Genomic DNA, 13,089 nt, shown 5'->3' on the forward strand with positions numbered 1-13,089 from the left:
TCCTTTGTTGATTCGTATATAAATGGGGCTTCCATTGTTTTTGGTCACACTTTCTGCTTAATTTCATTGGAGATGCGTAGATAGCTCCCTTCCCTCATGTCTGGAAGAAACCTGTTTCTCCCTGTGTTTACTCAGAGACTGTAAAGCATAATATAATTAAATATCCATCTTTCCAGATTTAGTATGAATACATACATTTCACATTGATTTCAATCACCTGTGTGCCGTTAGATTTCAGAAAAGTCCTTGATACACTTGTATAGTATGGTAATTTTATATACAATCGGTTGATTCAATTAATTATCATTTGAAGTGCAGACCCTTGCAAGATAGGGGGAGGGATAGCTCAGTGGTTTGAGCATTGGCCTGTTAAACCCAGGGTTGTGAGTTCAATCCTTGAGGGGGCCATTTAGGGATCTGGGCCAAAAATTGGGGATTGGTCCTGCTTTGAGCAGGGGGTTGGACTAGATGACCTCCTGAGGTCCCTTCCAACTCTGATATTCTATGATTCTATGATACTCTCCCACTCACTAGATTGATGGCTTTGTTTACCTTTTATGTAAATATGCCTTCATTATCTGTGCCTGATGACAAGCAAATACACATTCCTTTGTCTAGGGGAGTCTGGGATTATGCATTGCTTGCCAAACACATTTTCAGAACTTAATTCTAGCACATATCCATAACTCTTTGTACACACCTTGTACATACATCACACACAAATCTTAATGATCAGTGATTTATTAGTTTTCTAATGATATAGTACATGCCAATTTTGGGCATATATCATGACAATATATTAGGTGTAGTGAGCAGGAATGGATGGGTGAGGTTTTGTGGCCTGCAAAGTGCAGGAGGTCAGATTAGATGATCATGATGGTCCCTTCTGGCCTTAAAGTCTATGAGTCTATGAGCATGTCAGATCTGATAAAAGTTGCTGACACAAGAGTAGTTCACCACCAGTGGGCCTCTGGGTCAGAAAAAACTCTATTGGATTTGGAGAAGAGCCCTTAATCTGACCTGTGAACTGGCTGCTAGTGTATTTTCACAAGAAACATACCTTGGTTTTTGCCTATTTAACCTCTGAATGTTCATTTTCAGTTAGATTAATGTCCTGAAGCAGCATTAAAACAATGGGCCAGATGAATTCATGTTGAACTCATTGGCGTTATACCATGGAAAAGTTTGGCCCACCAATTTAATAGGTGCTAGTTTATGGAATCTGTAACTCGTATGTCATTTTTTAAAATTATTAATCATTTTTGTGAGCCTCAGATGTTTCAAATATAGTCTTAAATTACTACCTCTTTTCTTGTCATTCAATAGGTTATCTTAACAAACTTGACACATATTGTGTGCCATGATTAAAAATGACAGCATTTCCAGAAACACCTTGCAACTGGCAACTGTGAAGGAAAGGATACAGCCTGAAAAGTTAGTCCATATTTCTTCCCAATTGCCATATGTTTGGTGAAGCAACTTGTATGATAATTATTTCACTTCTGCTTCTTTAACACATTATTTTAGAAACATAAAGACTGAATGTTAGTCTTGGTTAAGATTAAACCTACAAGAATGCCGCAATTAAATTTTCATTTGTAAGTTTTCTTAAAATAAACCTCCTTAGAAACATCATAAATTGTAGAACGGAGAGATGCTTTTGATCAGGTTGTAAAGGATAGGAGTACTTGTGGCACCTTAGAGACTAACCAATTTATTTGAGCATGAGCTTTCGTGAGCTACAGCTCACTTCATCGGATGCATACCGTGGAAACTGCAGCAGACTTTATATACACAAAGAGAATATGAAACAATACCTCCTCCCACCCCACTGTCCTGCTGGTAATAGCTTATCTAAAGTGATCATCAGGTTGGGCCATTTCCAGCACAAATCCAGGTTTTCTCACCCTCCACCCCCCCACACAAATTCACTCTCCTGCTGGTGATAGCCCATCCAAAGTGACAACTCTTTACACAATGTGCATGATAATCAAGTTGGGCCATTTCCTGCACAAATCCAGGTTCTCTCACCCCCTCACCCCCCTCCCAAAAACCACACACACAAACTCACTATCCTGCTGGTAATAGCTCATCCAAAGTGACCACTCTCCCTACAATGTGCATGATAATCAAGGTGGGCCATTTCCAGCACAAATCCAGGTTTTCTCACACACCCCCCACCCCCATACACACACAAACTCACTCTCCTGCTGGTAATAGCTCATCCAAACTGACCACTCTCCAAGTTTAAATCCAAGTTAAACCAGAACATCTGGGGGGGGGGGGGTAGGAAAAAACAAGGGGAAATAGGCTACCTTGCATAATGACTTAGCCACTCCCAGTCTCTATTTAAGCCTAAATTAATAGTATCCAATTTGCAAATGAATTCCAATTCAGCAGTTTCTCGCTGGAGTCTGGATTTGAAGTTTTTTTGTTTTAAGATAGCGACCTTCATGTCTGTGATTGCGTGACCAGAGAGATTGAAGTGTTCTCCGACTGGTTTATGAATGTTATAATTCTTGACATCTGATTTGTGTCCATTTATTCTTTTACGTAGAGACTGTCCAGTTTGACCAATGTACATGGCAGAGGGGCATTGCTGGCACATGATGGCATATATCACATTGGTGGATGTGCAGGTGAACGAGCCTCTGATAGTGTGGCTGATGTTATTAGGCCCTGTGATGGTGTCCCCTGAATAGATATGTGAATATATCTATATCTCACGAAAGCTCATGCTCAAATAAATTGGTTAGTCTCTAAGGTGCCACAAGTCCTCCTTTTCTTTTTGCGAATACAGACTAACACGGCTGTTACTCTGAAACCTGTTGTAAAGGATGTTTACCTGTTCAAGTATTCTTTAGAAAGGGTGCATGTTGTTGATCTTTTGTATAAGTTACCCATGTACAAATAAGGAGCCGCATCCAGTTCATACAACATCTAGCTCTGAAGAATTTTAGTAATGAGTAATAACATCACCTGCAAATGGCTGTTTCCTGAACAAGTTTCATGCTCACTCCTCAGTTACAGCTTTGATTCTTCCTCACTCCGAAAAGTGGGCCTGATCCAAAGCCCATTGAAATCAATGGAAATCGTTTCATTGACTATAATGGGCTTTGGATCAGTCCCTTAGTATTTCAGTATACTGTTAAGGTATTGCTGTTATATTGTATTGTAATGGTTTATAACTCAGATGTTCCATCTCTTCTTAGCTCAACCCCAGTGGACCCCCCTCTCCAGCTAGCTTAGGGAAATTTTCCTGTAACTCTGCAGCCTTTCCCGTGATAGTTCACTGGTGTTCTCATGTTAATGAGGGTTCTCTGACTGGAGACATGGAAAATAGGTCTTCATTTCATAAAAGCACTGGTCTATTTTATTGCTGAAATACTCCTAATCTGTATACAACAGTATACTATGTGGCAATAGCATTCTGGGCTGTGACCGTGTCTGATTTAATACATTACCATGGGGGGCCTGGTCAGTGTCTGGATGGGAGACCACCAGTATTAGCTCATTTGCTACAGTAAGAAAGCATTGGTGATTCAAATAGGCAGCATTCTGCCCACTGCATTAGTACCAAACCAATGTCCCAAAATGCTGTTCAGGAAATGAGTGTGCTGCAGGAGGTGCCATGTTTAGGATGTGATAGACAGCAGAAGTCTTGACCACTTGGCTGCCATTAAATATGCCATGGATCTTCATGCAAGAATAGATAATGCCCTAGTCAGTTTCCACCTAGGGTAACTATATTTTGACTACCTAATACTGCAGCCCTAATTTCACTTGGATAATATAATCTTCACTTCCTACCCTAAACTGTTGTTGTTGCAGTGTACTGATGTGAACAGCTACTGTGCTCCACCCCAGGGGTGGCTGCACATCAGCACTAGACAAAATGATTCCTGGATAGTTTGTCAGTCAGCTGCTAGACTCGAAAACCTTTCTGGGATTCTTCTCGATGAAAGCTGCTATATAAATGTAAGTGACTATCATTACGCCAAATTGTAAAGAGACACAATAATACCCTTTGATTATTTAGAACAAAGATGTACCTTTGAGGTAACTCACTGTTTAACCATTCTGATTAAAACAAACTTCATTTTATACTTGGCAGGATTGGATCATGATTAATTTGAAGAAGTATACGTCTATTTTTCTTATCATGTGCATACATTTCACTCATTAAAGTTAGTCAAAGTTACGTGTATAGTTCATGGGGAGAACTTAACCAACAGGAAGAAAGTGCAATGCTTTGATAGAGCTGGTAATGAAAGATGACCCTCTTTTAAATAATCATTTCTAGGTACTACAAGATGCAGCTGAAAGTTCTGTGTACATATGGAACGCTCACTAGATTGAATGTATTAATATTGGAATTATCTTTTGTGTACTGTATATACCAAACACACAACAATATTATTTAATTTACTGGTCTCCCTTTCTCTGTAGCTGATCACTATTCCCTCTAGTTATCATCATAATTATGGTCTTGGTGTATTTGTGCACAAGAACAATGCAAATAAGGCAAACTGAAATTTGGTTTCTAATTCACTGAAATGGTCATGGTTTGAATATATTTTCCCACTGTTTGCCTAGTTTTCTTCACTAAATAGTTAAAATGCTTTAAGTTTCTTCTAAGTCTCTTCATGTATTTTTGACATTAATATTTATTGGGCTCTGTGTAGAATATACTTAAAATGGAGGATGATGTATGTGTCTGTCTCTATGTGTGTGCATGCCGCCATCTTGTCACCTAATGGTGAAATGCATAAGGAGGGCCCTACCAAATTCATGGTCCATTTTGGTCAATTTCACAGTCAAAGGATTTTAAAAATCATAAATTTCAGCTATGTAAATCTGACATTTCACAGTGTTGTAACTGTAGGGGACCTGACCCAAAAAGGAGTTGTGGGGGTGGGTCACAAGATTATTGTAGGTTGGGTTGCGGTACTGCTACCCTTACTTCTGGGCTGCTGCTGGCGGCAACGCTGCCTTCAGAGCTGGGCATCTGGATGGTGGCAGCTGCTGGCCAGGAGCTGTGACTATTCAGATGCCCATGTCATCGGTGTTTGTGATGTGGGAGGTTCATAAAACAGGAAGTGGTTTGACCCAAAGTGGTTGATATTTGCCAACAGCCAACATTAAATTGCATTAAACTATCCAAAATAGGTGAATATGTAAATGAATTTTGTAGGCCTGTTATGTCTAGCCTCCATATATCTATATTCACTAGGGAGATGTCTGGCTACCCGTACTTTGTAAATCTCCTCCTCCACCATTCTGTATGTCACAAAAGTCACCATTTACAAAAGGGTGTCATTGTCAAAGAAACATAAAGGGACCCCTGTCCCTAGCCATCTCATCATCATCCTATTCTTGGGAGAACTGAACTAGGAGCATACCAACTCTGAGTCTAGACTGAGACCAGTTTAGCCCAGGACAGATGAGCAGTCCCACCAGTGTGGAAGTGACGGTATGTACAGACTTCGTCCCAGTGCTTGGAAGGGGCCTCAAGGATGAGCGCACCTCCTGAGTCTCTCCAATCAGCGAAGAGGCTGATTAGACTCACTTATACATGGGAGAAGTAGCCAGGGGCTGATCCATAGAACTATATAACATTTTCCAGGAGTGACATAAAGTAACGTGTTCAAGAAGGAGTAGAAACACAAGCAGATGTGAATGCCAGGGAGCTAGGGCCCTTAGTTAGCTAGCGGTGACAAGCGAACTGTTCCATTCTCTTCCACCCCCTCCAACCCCCCCCCCCCCACCTTGCTCAAGGGCCGTGCTGCAGGACTCATCATTTTACTGCTTCAGCCACATAGTAATTGTACGAACAAAACAAAAAACATCAGAGGATAGGGTCAGGGGGCTCTCTTGGAAAAAAATGGCAATGGGCAAAGTGGGAGCTGGAAGAAAACAACAAATTGGACAGCTTAGGGAGATCCACTGTGTCTTGTAAATCCCAGCTGTGTCCCTGCATTCCATTAATTCCTGCATTCCTTTAGCCACTTTCCCCTTGAAACAGGGAGAGATTTCAAATGACCTGAACTCTCATGTAACTATTAATAGAGGATGTTTCCACCATCTCAGCACACTGATAACTGTAGCTTGTGTCATCATCACCCTCCGCCTTAAAGCCCACCATTGTGCCTACTGTCACAGAACATGAAACCAGATATTAAGGTGTTTTGGGACACCATGATCCTCCGACTTGCTTCTTGAGAATGGGTGTTGCTTTGTGGATTCATTGACCCTTTGGCTGAGGGCATCTGCTGCTATAACATGATGGAGGTGTGTGGGGAAGAATTGTAATGTTTTTTACCTGGTGAGATTTTCTAATAAAGAGCCAGATACTCTGTCTGGCCAAGCTATGACCAGTGCCAAGTGAGGGGGAGGAGGAAGCAAAGGTGGTTTGAAGTAATATTTACCATCTCCTGGTCCTGGGGCCAGCTGGGGACACTTAAGGGGATTCTAGCACCTTTCTCTGGAACCAATGGTATTTGTTATTATCGGAAACAAAATGCTGGATTAAATGCACCACTGGTCCAAGTAACAAGAATTCAGTGGATATTTGTTACAAGAGAACTATTTTTTTAAGTGCATCTTGTATTGTTGGCCTTTTAGTAAACAGTAGCCAAATTTAGGGTCTTTCCCTTCGGAAGAGAAATAAGTGACGCAGAAGCAGGCATTTTTAGTGTAATTTGTTTATTTACAAAATGGACACAAATCCTGAGCAGAGGTCGCTCTTCCGTGACCAGAGGCAGTCACAAACAGCATGCAGGCAACTACCTTCTTGCAGAAACCTCAGGGAAAGCCCTTTCACCAAGAAAAATCTCTGCTGGGCCTCTGTCTTTCCCAGCCTTTTCTGGAATCTATCCTCCAAAAACAGAGGGTGAAATCCCAGTTCCACTGAAATCAATGGAAGTTTTGCCTTTGGCTTCACTGAGGCCAGAATTTCCCCACAGATCCTTGTTCCTGTCTCAACCCCTGGGCTTTACACATGGGAAACCCCAGTCCAAGGCTCCACACCTGTGATCACATGCAGTGGTGGAGCCAGGTTTTGCAACCAGGATGGTGATGGGTCCTTGGTGGTGCCTCATTCCATGGCTGCATTCCTCCTCTCCACTTCCTCCTCCTCCTCCCCACCCCGCCCAGAGGACACTGATCACACACAGCAGCACCTTCCACTCTAACCACTGCAACCCTAACTCCAGCCTGGTGTGGAGGGAAGTCCCCAAGAGGAGACAGGGGGCTGAAGAATGAGTCCACCCTGCGTTCACCTGGCAGCAGCTCCTGTCCCATGAGGCTGGTCCCAGCTCTCCACTCCAGCTGCTGCAACCTGGTTCATGGGCTTGCAGTGTTGCTCAGGTTTGGCCTGGCTGCCTCTTTCTCATGCTAGAGGGGTGGCTGGGCCAAATTTGAGTGAGTGGTGTTGAGACCTGGTGCATGAGGTCACCAGTATTGCCAACCCCAAATGTTCAAAAATCGTGAGTCAGGCTCATCATGAGCTGGGGTTTAAACTCATGAGATTATGTAAAAAATAATCGATTTTTATTTGACTTCTGCTTTTTGAGCCTTTACGGTGCACTGGGGTCACATTTTGAAGCTTTCTCCATGGCCACGAGGGCTAGAAACTTACTTTTTCTTTAAGAAGGAAGGCTGATATCATCACATATCCACATGGTTCCAGGAGCTGGGGCTTTAAGGAAAACAATACTTATCATGAGACTCATGACAAAAGCATGAGAGTTGGCAACACTGAACCATGTCGCAATGCCTGGAGTGAGGAGCTGGGGCCAGCCCTGCAGGATAGGAGCTGCCACCATTGGGAGAGCCCCATGTTTAAAGGCAGTACATATACACCTAAATGCAAAGGGGAGGAGGCTGAAGAGGTAGTTGCCCTCTCTCCTATTAGCTCTGCTATTGATCACATGGTCTTCAAAGGCGGTTTGCGCATTATATGCTTTTGTGCAGTTGCTCTGCAACACAAAGGCGCTTTAGAAAGGCTTTGACTACCCATCCAGAGCATTAATCCACACAATCCACCTCGCAACTGGCTGGGGGCAGCTACTGCATGGTTAGCTCTCTCTATGGAGCTTTTTGTCCTGGGTGCTAACATATCAGTGACTGAATGTGGATGACATTAGCACCGGGTTGCCACCATAGTACTTATGAAATATCCTTTATTGCCTATACTGAAATCTCAGGTCCTCCACCTATTTGAAGGAAAACTGAAGTTTGTGCTGGCAGGGTCCATGTGTGACACACCTTCCCATCATCGTGCCTTAACCCTTTTGTTGTTCTCTGTATTACAATGTTGGTTAGAGGCCCCAGCTGAGATTTGGACCCCACGGCACGAGGCACTGTACAGACACTTTGTAGGAGGTAGTCCCCCCAAAAGCTTACAGCGTGAGTGCAAACTAAACCCTAATCAGCGGGATGACCTCTAGCAGTGAGAGGAAGGATGTTTCAGTGGTGAGTGTGGTATTGAAGGCTGCCTTGTTAAGGGCTGAGCTTCCCAGGTATGTCTACACTGCCCATGTTACAGCGCGTCTGCGGCTGTGCTGTGATGTGGGCAGTGTAAACATGCTTTGTCGCCCGGGGAGAGCTCTCCCGGTGATAAAAAGCCCCACCCTGAACAAGGGGTGGTAGGTTTGTTGCCAGGAGTGCGGCTCCCAGCAATACAGCGCTGTCTATACTGACGCTTTTCAGCGCTAAAACTTTTGTCACTCAGGGTGTGTTTTTTCACACTCCTAAATGACTAAAGTTTTAGTGCTGAAAGTTGCAGTTTAGACACAGCCATCTGGGCGGGGCACTGTGAACCTCTTGTTGTTATGCAAAACCAGTTGGAGGGAACCAGGCACAAAATAAAACAGGTCTCTTGCAAGCACCTTACTCCCTGAGCAATCATTGAACACCATAGTTAGGGTGCTAACTTGGGACTAGGGAGAGCTGCATGCAGTTCCCTGCTCCACCATAGACTTCCTGTGTGGTCTGGGGCAAGTCCCTTATTCTCCATGTGACTAGTTCTCCCATCCGTAAAAGGGGAGTATTAATACTTCCCTCTCTCACAGGGGTGTGGTAAAGACTATGAGGCGCTCAGATACTCTGCCATATAAGTACCTAAAACAGACTGAAAATAGTTCATGCTCAGTGCCCATTCAGTGCTGCACTCTCTACTGACCGCTTCCCTGCTGCGGCTGTTAACAAAGGGGATACTTACTACAACGTGGGCATATGATGGTAGTTTTGTCGTATGGACACTCCCTTGTCAGCTAGGAACTGGACTGAAGTTCTGTAACTTTTTACTGTATTTCACATAAACCACTGGACAAACTCTGAACTGAAAAACCAGTCAGTCACGATGAAGCTGGTCTGGAGCAGCTTGCCTGTATGTGACTTTACAAACCCACTGGCTAAATCAGAGATCCATACAAAATCTAGCAGTAGGGATTTGTGGATCTCTGATACTCCCTGGGGATATCTGGGTCAAGAACCAATGACTAGATTACCCACAGATTAAAAAAAAACCACCCTTTTGATAGAAATAAAATGGCTAATATATTTAATCTAGTAATTAATACAAGTATAATTCAATGCAAATTACTGATATAAGTAAGTAACATGTTTTATTTAACTGTTTCATGTAAAAAGAATACAACAAAATAAAAATTGCTCATTCAAAATGTGAGAACGACTGCTGCATTTCCTGACATGTGACATGCCGCTCAATGAAGTGTCACATCATTGTTTTTTCAAAGGAGGCATGCTGCCGTGTAGGTGGCATGTCACAACTGGAAAGGCAGCTATTAATATGCTTGCACTTCTCTGAGAAATATGCCTCATGCAATAAAGATTTCACATCCCTCCCTGCAAAACATGGCAACATTTATTGATCAGTTCTGTAGAATTACTAGGGTATACAGTATGGTCCTGATCCTATAAACATTTACCCACATGCGTAACTTTACGGGTATGAAGTAGCACCAATGAAGTACTCAGTGGAACTAGTCACTTACTTAAAGATACACGTGTGTTTTTGGTCATTTGTTAATTCAAGTCACAAAGACATGAGAAATTATGGCAAATACTGTATAGATACAGATAGTGCTATACATCAGTAAGATATTAAAACTGATCAACAAATTAAGGTAAGGAGGGAAAATTGTCAAAACATTCATAAGGCTTTGTTGTTTTCTAACCAGCTCTTACAGAAACTTGTATTTTCCTGATTGTAGGCATGCTGGCTCTGTTGTTTGGATTCTACAGTTTCAGATAAAGATGGCTTAGTCCTCATATAATGCTAATCTACATTCATGCTGTTCTATGTCTTAACAGTAAAGAACTTAGTAGGAAGTCTATTCTGGTTTGGACAGCCAGAATACAGTATATGGTAAGTAGACAAAAATGTAAACACAATTGCATTTATTTGTTTTCAGTTAATACAGTGGGCCTATCACAGTCACACTACACACACACAATAATTTAGATATTGCTGTTTGTATTCCTTAATGTTAACAAGGAAAAGCAAAAGAAAAGATCTCCATCTGACCACAACCTTCCTTCTGAACCCACCTTTTCAAAAATTCCCAAGGCTTGCAATGTGGCTGGAAGGATAACAAATTATTGAATCAAACAGGGAAGAGAAATCCAAAGTCAAGGACCTTCTACTATGAATGCTGTGTCCCAGCCCTCAAGATATACCAGTCTAGGAACCATCAGCTTGAGCATCCCAACCTAACTCAGCTGTTGGGTCAAAGCACAAAGAGAGGTTTCTAAGATACTTGGGACAAGGACAAATTCATAAAATGTTTCAAAGATCCAAACCTTGAATTGGCCCTGCAAACAATTTGGAAGCCAGTGCAATTTCTGGAGCAATGTATTCCCAGCACAAAACACTACTAAGTGATCACTAAGGAATAGCAGTTTCTATTATACATGGCCATGGGTGTGGGTTAAATGATCATTTTTGCTGAAAATATGGATATGAGAACTCTGCCCACAACCAGATCCACATCCACAGATTGGCCCAGTCAGAGCAATATACTGGATATATGTCAGTGCATACACACAAATGCCTATTTTTAAATATACTATTATTCAAGCTAATATCCAATTAGAACTGAGTTCTGTACATGCCCTTTCCTGCTCTGAGCAGGTAAAAACACCTCATGAACATCAGCTGTATGTGGTAGTTTTGCATTAAGCTCACTACAGAAGTAGAAGAGTGGTACAGCATGAGCTGTTTTCTGAATGCACAGCACAGATGATGATATCCAATCCATATCTAAGGCAGCTTTGTAATTATTAGCTCAGGAACTCTTGCAGTTATTTTACATTTAACTCAGTGTGCTGTGTATTGGCACATGGTGGCCATATGAAGGGCAGAAAGTGTTTTTGCCTGAAGCATGAGGACATAATCTAAAGAACAGAATCATTTTCATGTGCCAAACAAAGTGCTGCCCAGTCATTGTGCCTGTGACCCAGGGTGCCTGGGTAGCCTTCACTGAAAATGCCAAGGTCAGGGCAGACTGCAAAAGTAAAACAGATAACCACCAGTTTTGGGAGTAACAATGAAGTTAAAATAATGAGGAGTCCTTGTAAAAAGAAAAGGAATACTTGTGGCACCTTAGAGACTAACAAATTTATTTGGGCATAAGCTTTCGTGGGTTAGAACCCACTTCATCAGATGCATGGAGTGAAATACATGAGCAGGTATAAATACATGAAAGGATGGGGATTGCTTTACCAAGTGTGAGGTCTGTCTAACGAGATAAATCAGTTAACAGCAGGATACCAAGGGAGGAAAAATAACTTTTGAAGTGGTGAGAGAGTGGCCCATTACAGACAGTTGACAAGAAGGCATGAGTAACAGTAGGGAGAAATTAGTATTGAGGAAATTAAGTTTAGGTTTTGTAATGACCCAACCACTCCCAGTCTCTATTCAGGCCTAATCTGATGGTATCCAGTTTGCAAATTAATTCCAGTTCTGCAGCTTCACGTTGGAGTCTGTTTTTGCATTTTTTTTGTTGAAGAATTGCCACTTTTAGGTCTGTTATTGAGTGACCAGAGAGATTGAAGTGTTCTCCTACTGGTTTTTGAATGTTATGATTCCTGATGTCAGATTTGTGTCCATTTATTCTTTTGCGTAGAGACTGTCCGGCTTGGCCAATGTACATGCCAGAGGGGCATTGCTGGCACATGATGGGATATATCACATTGGTAGATGCGCAGGTGAATGAGCCCTTGATGGTGTGGCTGATGTGGTTAAGTCCTATGATGGTGTCCCTTGAATAGATATGTGGACAGAGTTGGCACTGGGGTTTGTAGCAGGGTTTGGTTCCTGGGTTGGTGTTTTTGTTGTGTGGTGTGTAGTTGCTGGTGAGTATTTGCTTCAGGTTGGGGGGCTGTTTGTAAGCGAGGACTGGCTTGTCTCCCAAGGTCTGTGAGAGTGAGTCTGTGAAGTTAAACTCACCAACCAGTCACAGACTGTATTTCTGATCTCCCACACTGGTTATCAAGAAGTTAAAAAGAGAAATCACACAGCCCCCTTTATTGCATTCCAGTTCTCTGGCTCCCAATCAGCACCTAGGTCCAGTACAGTGAGAAGTTATTTAAAAAACTCTGCTAACTACACAAAATTTTCTTCTGAACCCCAAAGGGCCAGCCACATTACCAGGTCAATATTAGGTTGGATCTTACCCAAAATACCACGCTGCCACCAATCCTTTAGTGTCTAAAGCTAAAGATTTCTTATAAAGGAAAAAGAAAGAACAAGAAGAGAGTTGTGAAATGGTAAAGCAGTCAGATACATACAGAGACTTCAAAGTCCATATATCAGGTTCTTAGCAGTTTGCTGGCTTGAAAGTCCCCCTGGAACACATTCACAGCTTGGATGAATCCTTCAGTCCTTTATTCAGAGCTTTGTTTGTAGAAAAGTTACTCTAGAGGTAAGAAGCAGAAATGAAGACAAAATGGAGAAGATGCAACTGCCTTTTATAGTCTTTAGACATGTGGTTTGTACTTCTTTTGACCCAAACACAAGCTGCCCAGCACATGGCCAGGAAAAGTCTCTGTCCCCAGGCATAC

This window comes from Lepidochelys olivacea, assembly GCF_965140295.1.
Source record: "Lepidochelys olivacea isolate rLepOli2 genome assembly, chromosome: 2".
Classification (NCBI taxonomy): Eukaryota; Metazoa; Chordata; order Testudines; family Cheloniidae; genus Lepidochelys; species Lepidochelys olivacea.